The sequence below is a fragment of the Triturus cristatus genome, chromosome 11, assembly GCF_964204655.1.
Source record: "Triturus cristatus chromosome 11, aTriCri1.1, whole genome shotgun sequence".
Classification (NCBI taxonomy): Eukaryota; Metazoa; Chordata; class Amphibia; order Caudata; family Salamandridae; genus Triturus; species Triturus cristatus.
The window spans coordinates 176,683,048-176,692,730 of record NC_140594.1 but is presented as its reverse complement, the minus strand read 5'-3'; the positions used below and the strand labels follow the sequence as shown (position 1 = coordinate 176,692,730).

At 51.0% G+C, this 9,683-nt stretch overlaps 1 long non-coding RNA gene across 1 annotated transcript in view; it reads left to right on the top strand.

Moving 5' to 3' along the window:
• Window positions 1-605: 605 nt before the first annotated feature.
• Window positions 606-9,683, top strand: part of LOC146783859 (uncharacterized) — a 55,214-nt gene continuing 46,136 nt past the window's right edge. The window contains exons 1-2 of the long non-coding RNA XR_014970390.1: window positions 606-743; window positions 6,427-6,517. This is a non-coding gene — a long non-coding RNA (uncharacterized LOC146783859). The remainder of the gene's footprint in view (window positions 744-6,426; window positions 6,518-9,683) is intronic.

Sequence of the window (9,683 nt, the reverse complement as noted above, 5' to 3'; positions counted from 1 at the left end):
ACTGAATGGCAGCTCATGGATAGAACTTGTGGGCAGCTAGCCGTGGTTGGTCCTTCTTGCTGTCCACCCTGTGCTGCTGCTCATTCTGCTGGAGTGCTGGAATTATTATGCCCCTTTTGCTTGAAGAAGTATGCCCTTGACGTGCCTCCCAAAAGGGTGTCTCTCCAGCCCCTTGCTTTAGATACCTATCTTGTCTTTATGTGTATGTCCCCCCCTTTTTTGTCTTCACACTCTCCTTGGAAATGCCCTTCTGTTATGTCTTTCTCTCTTACCTTCTTTTTTTATCTTCCTTTTGTGTCCACCCAGTCCTCTTAAAATGCCATCGGTGAGTCATTTATTCCCCCGTGACCCCAGCCAATTGAAAACCGCTGCATGCTTTGCAGCGGGGGCCACAGTAGAGGAGCTGCTGGCCTCGGCAGGTGCCGAGCGTTAATGTGCCTGAGGGCAGTGACCCGCAGAGTGAAAGCCCAGGTGACCAGGCCATGTATCAGCTTGCGCTGCCCTGTGAGGCCAATGGGCTGACTCATCCTTCCTCTGCGCGTTGAGCCAATGAGCTCTCCAGCCGGGTGTCAGCTGAGACCTCCGTTCACTGACCGGCAGCTGGGGCCAGGAGGTGGAACAGGAGCTGAGCCCCGATGGCCGGGAGCGTCGACATCAGCTCCACTGGTCTCATTGCGGTGCCGCTGGCTGCAGATCTTCTGTTTGTCGGGGGCCAGATCTGGCCAGAATGCCCCACCTAGCAGGTAGCGTGGGTCAGAACCGGCCTCGTCGCGAGTGTAGCGGGCTGGTTGTCATGGATGGGGCTGCTTACAAGTAAGGGCACAGCGCCAAATAATATCTGTACGTACACCAGGCACATAGTGTCGGCGAAGGCCACGAATGACATTCTGCCCATTTAGTTATATCCTCGGGCTGCGCCGGGCCTGGGGAATGTCTGCTATAGATACTTTGTTTGTGAGAGGTCGGATGGCTCTCTACAATTATGAGTGACACATAACATGACATGCATGAGTTAGCTTTGATCTTTCTAACCAGTATTAAACTAAATTAGTAAGAAATGGGTTCTGCCCATTTAATCCTCATGTAGTATTTTTAGACTACATGGTTGATGGACTTCTGCAGTGAATGCATCTCACTACCCCAGGCTCACTCACCGTATAATGAATTGGGAGTGCTAAACACCAGTCTCTGTCTCTTATAATAAAGGTTTGCTGCTGCCCATCTAGGGTAAGAGGCTCTGGGGCAGTGCGTGATTTGTGAAATAATGAGTATCTCTGCCTGAATCTCTGCTCAGAAGTCCACAGCCAGCGGTATTACATGTCAGCGTGCCGAATACCAATACTGCGTAGTCTGAAAATACATCTCATTCCTCTTTAAACCCATACCAGACTCTTCCTGCCCCTTTATCTCATTCTTGCAGTTTTCTGCTTTTCCCTTTGTGATGGTTTTCCATCTTTCTCTTTCTCCTTTGCCTTTGTTTGTTTCTCCCTCTCTTTCTCCCAGGAAATGTCAGATGAGAAAAAATAAGTGTCGGTCAACAAAAAATGAGTGCTGGTGTGGTTCAATGGCTCCAGTTAAGCACAGTTCAGGGGTGGTTGCAAATGAAGACATATGCACACATGTGTGCACATGTGCGGTCTGAGCATGTGAGACTACCGTCTAGCTCAGCTCAGTATCTGCGCACAGGGAGCTTGTTGCAGAAGGGACCCTTCATGGATTGATTCTGACCTGGTGTCGACCTTACAATATAAGGATATTAACAGTGTGAGTAGGTACGTCTGTAGTGATTACTGAAAGCCTGTGTGTACTTCACTGTATTACACACTGGAGGCGAAATCTGCACCATACCGCAGTTTCACCATCATGAGGCCTTGAGACTAGTCTGACGCACTGATCATATAGTGAAAAGAAACCCTGAGTGCAGAACCAAGTTCACTTTTGGCATATCTGCGCTCCTTATGGAGCTTGAGGATTTGCCACATACCTCTGGCTCAACTTCTGATGCCCCTGCTGGGCACGATAATTAATCTGCTGGCCAATTAGAAGATCAAAGGCCTCCCCACACTTTATGGCCATGAGCCAGTAATTCGGCCTGCTCCTAGGAGAGGAGATGTTGAGGATGGACTCTGCATGTGCTAATTGCCTTTTATACAGCAATTGGTCTGGGAAGGCTTATTCCACAGAAACAAAGAAGGAGAGCCAGGTCTCTGGAGCCAAACTCAGAACGGATTTCCCTTTAATTTTTGGGAGCTGTGGTAGATAGGGGTGTGGTTCAGGCACTCAGATAGGTCTTTCAGCAGAGCACTTCAAGTCACCATGTTAGAATATCCCAAAATTCTGAGCAGGAGGGTGGGGGCAGGGGTGGAGTGACGATGTGCCACCCTAGAATTAGGCAGATGGCCTTCACACCTCCACTTAAAAACCCCTGCATAAGGGAGAAAAGTTTGAGAAAAGTGTGGACCTGGGGGAAGTGACGCCTGAGGAATGCCCAGCTGGAAGACAGAAGGTACCTGTCAGAACCACTTTCAGACGGCCACAGCACACATGGCTTACTGGGCCCAGCTGTGGGAGTTGAGGCCTTTTATTCCCAATGTCCCACGGCCCAACCTACTATGAATCCTGAGCAACTGGGCCAAGTACCCCTACACTTGACTCTCAGAGGTAGATATGAATGAGCAGTCTCTCGAGAGGGAGATGTGAATACAGATTAGTGAACATGTCTCATAAATCAAAGAGTGTGCAGCAGTAGCAATAAATCAATGTCCAACCAAATACTTTTATAACCAAAAGAAGTATTTCGTTTCTAACTCTACTCATTCAAAGGAAGGTTATAGCATTTACAGACCACAACACATTTCCCCCTTGAAGTCGAGGCTCCAGTGTTTCTTTGGGAAGTCCCTGTTCTACCTGTTCCTCGCAATGTGATTGAGGGTATTCCCCATTCACTGGTGGACACATCTAGGTAATGCTCACTAGAAGGCCTTATCGCAAGAATACACGGTGACTCTTTAATTACAGTCGAAAGTGTCTTAGTGCCTCAGCGCTTTCAGCAGCCAGTTCCCTCAGGGCCCGGTTGGCCAGTAACAAGTCTTGCCTGCTCCAGCAGTGAGGAAATGTGCAGCATTTTGGAGGGTACCCCGTCCACGGGCACACACAACAGCTTCGGTCCGGCACAGGTTAGTTGGCTGTACATGAACTTAGTGGTAGCACTCAGCAAGCTCAGACTTTCTCTTTAGCCTAGCGGTCGTGCTCTGACAGCGGTGTTTCTGCACTCCTCCAGTGGGGTGCATGTTCATGCTCCCAAAGTAGGTGATTCTATTGCTCCTGATGTCGATCCTGCTGAGGTGGCGATGCTCCCACAATGTCCTCACTCGGTCCACACAGTTAGGTTAGTTACAGTTCTTGTTGCTCCTAGTGACCTACATGTCACCACCGCTCACAGTTTGTGGACTCCTGCCCAATCCACATTGCACACATATCCTAGCAGCCCCTCCTGGCATACGGGGTTTCTGCATTACTGCCGTGCAAGGCGTCAGCCCTTACTGCACGGTCACTGCAATGGTGTTGTGCAGGCTTCAGAGCCCTGATTCCAAGATTGATGCAGCAGCCGTCTCCTCATACCTCGCGCCAGAAGTCCGCTCGACAGGGCTCCCCACTCGACCTCGCTCCCTCCAACGCTCTCCTCTTCCTTACAGGGCACACTGGTGTTGGCAAGCAGGCGGGCACTGGGCCCCAGGCCCTAGAGCAGCTTGTCTTGGTTTCCCTCTGTGCTGTCCCCTCACCAAGCAGGGAGATTTGCAGTCCTTGGCCCCAAGTGCTGGTCACAGGCAGAAGGCTTGAGAGATTTCCCTCCTCACACAGCCAATCTGGCTGCTTTACTGATGACCATTTTTCGGGGTCTCAGCCTCTCCTTCTTATAGTCCATTTCCAGACACCAAATGTGATTTCGAGTCTGGGTCTTTGAAGTTTTATGTTGGGGTTCTGCTTCTTTTGAAGCACATACTTCTCTTCTACTTCTTTCTCTAGAAAGGCTGTCTGTTACAGCAGGAGTGACTCCAAAGCTGATAGATTCAGACCACAGGCAATGGGAGTGACTAGAGTCCACACCCGGATGTCAGCCACAGTGATACATGCATCAAAAGGTTAATCTTGGGTTCCTAGCCCCACTCTTTATGATTCCCTTATTAGCCCTATCTCCTTCCTGAGTTGCGTCCAGGTCCCATCTTTGTGATCTCTCACTAAATCAAGGAGTACCCATTGAAGTGTACAAGAGGAGCCTCACTCTCCTTTCTCCAGTGTGTCACACCCAACTCACAAGAATGCAGCAATACACAAATCTTTCTGGAGGGATTCCTTTACCTATTCAAGTCTTCACCAGGCAGGCCTGGGCCTCACAAAATGGAACGTATAGGCAGACTGGTATGTACCTAGCACACACACTGTCCGGCACTGTTACTTCCATGTGTTGTGCCACCACAAGCACACATGCACTCAGCACACACATTCACTCTGCATGCATTACTCAGTACTGTAGCATTTCTTTATTGTGCCACTTGGAAGCACACATACACCCTGCACACACATTGACCATGCACATGCTGCACAACACTATACCCATCATGTATTGCACTACTTGCAGGTACACATACTTCCAGTACATGCATTCACCATGCATGCACTGCATAGCACTACATCTTTCATATAATGCAATCCTTGCACTTACACATACACCCAGTGCATACACTCACCATGCATGCAGTGCACAGCACTGTATTGTATCCTTCCCAGACATACAAACACCCAGTTCAGAGTCACCACTCCTGCACTGCACAGCACTTTACATCGAATTGATGTAGACCAAGGATGAGTTAAACACACAGCAGTGGAACTGTAAAAAGTGAGTGAGCCTGTAGGCCTCACTCCAGTGACACAGGTTCTAAAGGACCTGTTCACTACTACTGATCACTGCACGGTAGGCTGCCATGCCTGCAATTGTGCTGCTTAACTCCTGGTGTAGGCAGTGACCTTCCACCACTATGAGGGTCGCACTTTGGGCTCCCCTCCGGAACCAACAAGACCACAAGCCATGAGAAAGGCCTATGTCATGGCTCGCACACATTACCTATGTTTGCCTATGACAACAAAAATCAACATTAACCTCTTCAGTGCCCTTGACGAGATAGTCTCGTCATGGAGCACGGTTGCGCTGTGCCCATGACGAGACTATCTCGTCATGAACCCCACCCACTAGTGCAACGCCCGGCACAGGAGGGGGAAAGGGCGTGGCACTGAAGGGGTTAAGGATCCAGACAACAGTACAGGTGGGCACTCAGGGCAAGGCTACACATCCATTACCATGCAGAGGATTTTTCCGTTGCAACAGTACCTTACCCCTGCAATAAGGATGAACTCAAGCACTTATGATTTCAGTTGGCATCCAAGGTCTAGCATTTGTTTCTCACAGGCCTGTGGCGCTGGCCTTGTCCTCCCCTCTGCTGGAGACAGCAAAGGGATGGACCTTTCGAAGGGACCCTGGAGGTCTTTTGTGGATCTTCTGTGGACTAGTCCTGTAGGTGTGTGACCTCCAGAAGAAACCTTGACTTCCGCTTACCTTGGTACTCTCCAAATGGCAACCAGGAGGCCTAGGGAGCTGGAGGGTACAGGGAGAAGAGTACTCTGCTTTGGGACCTTGGGGGTGCTGCTGAGGAAGACCCCATTCCCATGAGACGTGCAAGGTGCACAAACAGGAGAAACGGTCGTGTGTAATACTGAAAATCAGGCTCCTGGAAGAAAGCAAACATTTAGATGCCAGAAGGCCTAAAGAAACACCTTCTGGTGGCTAGAGCTGACCACCAGGAACTAAATAAAACAACATGAATCTCATATAAAATTGGCCCAACAGGGGAGAGGGAAGCAGTTAGAAGTGTGGTCTCCTGGGGGGACGGAGTTTGTTCAAGCATCTAGTTTCTAAAAATACCATAGGGGTTGATCGGTCAGTCATTCGGTCCACTGGACTTGCATCAAGGTAAAAGTAGCTGAAAGACGCATACACACAGTTGATAGAAATAGCAATGCTTGATTGACAATGACAAAGATAACAGTGCACTGTTATATGTATTAATGAAGGTCATGGAAGTGTTTTATTGCTAATGACAAGTTAACAGAGAACCATAGGTTGCTGTACGATGGGGCCATCTTTAGTAATTTTATTAGTGTTCCATTGGGTTCTTGTGGCATATTTCAGCTCCCTTTCATACCTAAACCCCTTATATTGTGCCCCGTATATGTGGAGTGTACTGTGGTTTTAGGGTTCAGGGCACTCTAGGGGTATGAACTACTACGAGGGTGTCACCATAGGTATTGCCACCTGAGATGGGTCTTCTCCTTTCTAATCATGGCCTTGCTGCTCCGTCTGCTTCTTCTCAGTGAATCATGCTTTGATGGTTCCAGTATCTAGTGAAGGATTCCTACGTTGCTGCTGCCATTAAGCCTTGGAGTTGCCTGCAAAAGAAAAAATGTAAGTAAAAAATAACCTTATATTGTTTCTTTATGTATTTGTGAATGAATGCAATCAATCAATCAATCACTCAGGGGGTTTTGAGTGCGCTACTCAACCGTGAGGGCCTCAAGGCGCTGCAAAAGGGGGGGGGGGGCAGCTCCGGTCAGTTGAAGAGCTGGGTCTTGAGGTTCTTCCTGAAGATGTACAGGGTGGGGGCACTTGTGATGTCAATCGGAAGCTCGTTCCACGTCTTGGCTGCGATGTAGGAGGAGGTTCTTCCACCCGCTCTTGCTCTACAGATGTGCGGGGGTTCGGCGAGGGCGAGATTGGCGGATCGGAGGTTTCTCTTGGGTACGTGGAAGGAGATTCTATTGTTGAGATATTGGGGTCCTGTGTTGTGGAGGCATTTGTAGGTGTGGGAGGGTATTGTGTAGGTTACTCTCTTCTAGACAGGGAACTAGTGGAGGTTTCGCAGGTGTTGGGTGATGTGTTCGTGTCGAGGGATGCCGAGGACGAGTCTGCCTGCGGTGTTCTGTATGGGCTGGAGTTTGCAGAGCAGAGACTTGTTGATCACGGAGTAGAGGACGTTTCCGTAGTCTAGTCTGCTGGTTATGAGTGCGTGGGTGACATTCTTCCTTGATTCGGAGGGGGGAACCATTTAAAGGTCTTCCGGAGGATGCGGAGGGTGTTGAAGCAGGTGTAGGCGATGGCGTTGACCTGTTGGGTCATGGATAAGCCTGGGCGTAGTTCGTGGAGTTTTGCTATGTGAAACTCCGCAAATTTACAAAAAAACTCTGTGAAGTCCCGCAAGTGGCGGAGTGTAGTGTGAACTGCTGTTCGCACTGGTCTTCCTGTCGCTTGGGGAGAAATTCTACCCGAGCGGCAGCTCGCGCTTGTGAACTTACCGTTCGCGAGTGCAACTGGGCAAAAAACTCCACTGCAGTACGCGAAGCAGTGTTTTCTGCACTCTGCACGTTCAGCGCCCAGGCCTAGTCATGGAGAGGGAGGAGTGGAGCATGATGCTGAGGTTTCGGGCGTGGTCCGTTGGAGTCGGGGGTTGCCGAGGGCAGTGAGCCACCAGGTGTTGTCCCATGCGGAGGGGGAGGGTCCGTGGATGAGGAACTCCGTCTTCTCCGAGTTGAGCTTCAAGCAGCTGCTGCTCATCCAGAATGCAACGTCCGTCATTCCTTCCTGGAAGACAAACCTGGTGGTGATGGGGTCCTTGGTGAGGGAGAGGATGAGCTGGGTGCCATTGGCATAGGATACTATGCTGAGTCCATGATGTCTGGCGATGGCGGCGAGGGGGGCCATGTAGATCTTGAAGAGTGTGGGACTGAGCGATGATCCTTGGGGCACTCTTCAGTTGATCTCTAAGGGTTTGGAGAGGAAGGGTGGAAGTCTGATTCTTTGGGTTCTGCCAGTGAGTAAGGAGCAGAGCCAGTCGAGGGCAGTTCCCTGTATGCCGGTGTCATGGAGTCTGGTGGTGAGTGTACAGTGGGGGACGGTGTCGAAGGCTGCAGAGAGGTCAAGTAGGATCAGGGCCGTGGTGTGTCCTTGGTCGAGGTGGATGTGGATGTCATCTGTAGCGGCGAGTAGAGTGGTCTCCGTGCTGTGGTTCCGGATTGGGAGGGGTCGAGGACGGAGTTCTCTTCAATGAATTTCGTTAGTTGGGCTTTAACGGTCTTCTCAGTGATTCTGGCCGCGAAGGGGAGAGGGGAGATGAGTCAGTAGTTTTTGAGGTCTGTAGGATCTGCTGAGGGCTTCTTGAGTAGGGGCCTGACTTCTGCGCATTTCCAGTCATCAGAGAAAGTGCCGGTTTCGAAGGTGGTGTTGATGGTACGTTGTAGTTCCGGTGCAATGGCGGCAGCGGCTCTGTGGAAGATGTGCGGGGGGCATGGGTCCATGGGGGCTCCTGAGTGGATGCCTTTCATGGTCGATGCGGTGTCTTCGGTGATGACAGGGGTCCAGGAGGAGATGGTGGGCTGGCTGGCGTTGGTGGATGAGGGAGTGGTTTCGGTGTTAGGTGTCTGGTCATTGAAGTTGTCGTAGAGGCCCTTGATTTTCAGATGAAAGTAGAAGCTAAGCTTGTTGCAGAGGTCCTGGGAGGGGGTGATGTCAGTGGATTCTCTGGGGGGGTTTGGTGAATTCCTGGATGATGCTGACGGGTTCCTTTGAGTTGCTGGAGTTGGCGCAGATATTGTTTTGGATGAAGGTCCTTTCGGTGGATCGGATGTGTTGGTGGTATTCTGTCATGGCGTTCTTGTATGTGGTGCGGTCTTCGGAGGATTTGCTGTTTCTCCAGTTCTTCTTGAGACGTCTGCAGGTGCGTCTGGATTCTTGGACGTTGGAGGTGAACCAGGTGGCCTTTCTAGGGCGCTGTCTGTCAGGATTATGTCAGGGTGCAAGCTCGTCTGCGCAGTCGGTGATCCATCTTTGAAATTCTTTGGCTGCGAGGTTGGCGTTGGTCGAGGTGGGGGTGCATTGCGGTTGAGGGTGGAGTTGAGCTGCTCCTCGGTGACCTTGCTCCAGTTCCTTCGTGGAGGGCAGGGTGCAGGTTCGGGGGCAGGGGGTTTGTCGACGTGGAAGTGTACACAATGGTGGTCCGTCCAGGGGGTTTGCATGGTGTGGCTGAAGTGGATGTTATTACGTCCTGTGAAGATGGGGTCATGGGTGTGTCCTGCCTTGTGGGTTGGGGTGGTGACAAGTTGTTTCATTCCGAGGATGGCAAGGTTGTCCAGGAGGGTGGCGGAGTTGGGGTCACTGAGGTTGTCGAGGTGGAAGTTGAGGTCTCCGATGAGTATGTAGTTCATGGAGGTGATGGCGTGGGTGCAATGAGGTCGGTGATGGTAGTGGTGAAAACGGTTCAGGGTCCAGGGGGTCTGTATGCGTGGGTACCTCGTAGGGTTGTTCTGGGGCTGATCTGGATCTGGAAATGGAGGTGTTCGGTGGTGGGCTGGCTGATGTTCGAGCTGGAGGTGGTGAGTCGGAGGGAACTCTTGTGTGTGATGGCAAGTCCTTCTCCTGGCTCCTGGGCGGTTGGGACAGTCCTTCCTCTGGATCTTGGATCACTTAGGGATGGCAGTGGTGATGTCAGGGGCGGAGGCGGGGTTGGTCCAAATTTCGGTGATGTCTGGCAAGAGGGTGTCGAGGAGGTCCCAGATCTCTACAGTGTGTCTGTGCAGGG